Here is an 825-nt window from a genome sequence, read left to right as displayed (position 1 = left end):
AGGAGGAAAAGCAGTGGCAACCAGCAGTCGACACGCTTCTCCCCGGCGAATTCTCCAAATATTTCCCTGCGCGCAATGGCCGTGCGTAAAAGGCGAGAAACTCGATTCGGCGAGGAGTGTGACAGCTCTCCTGCCCTATCGAGGCAGGGCCCAGCCCGCCTCCCGGAGCCAATCGAAGCCGCGGAGCCGAGCGAGCCTCCTTCCTTCCCTTCCCTTTGCCGGCCAAATTCGCCTCGGAGTGGGCGGGCTCCTTTGCTCGAGGCCCGGGGGCGCGTGATGCAACGCGGCGAAATGACACCGGTCCTCCCCGCCCTCTGCACGGGCCAATAGTAGCAGCGCTTACATTTGCTCGCTGGGCGGTTTTCTCCCTCTCTTCCCTGATATTTATTTGCATGCCACTTAGGAGGGGTGCGAGGTGGGGTGGAGGGTTAAAGCGCTCGCTTGCAAATCCTGGCCAGAAGCCGGCTGTGCAAACGGCTTGCTTTCGGCTTGAAACGTTCCCCCGTGTGACCATTGCAGAAACGGCGAGCCTGCTGCGCTTGCCAACTGAGCAGCAGGACAGGGGAAAATAGCAACCCAGTTTTGATCCGCAGGATGGATAATTAGCAAGCTTTCCATTTACGGATCTATGGGGTGGGTTGCAACTATTTGACATAAGGTTGCTGTGTGATCCTTCGGTGAAATGAAATGAAATGGCGCGTTTGGAAGTGTATAAAAAAACATTGCTTTGGATGTGGTTCTTAGCAGCCTCCTCCTTATTTTTGAGGCTGTGGCTGTGCACATTTGTATTTCAGTAAAGGCCTATCTTTTCACTTTAAGCCTGCT

This window comes from Podarcis pityusensis, assembly GCF_964106645.2.
Source record: "Podarcis pityusensis genome assembly, chromosome: 9".
NCBI lineage: Eukaryota > Metazoa > Chordata > Lepidosauria > Squamata > Lacertidae > Podarcis > Podarcis pityusensis.
Note: the sequence above shows the minus strand (reverse complement) of the source record.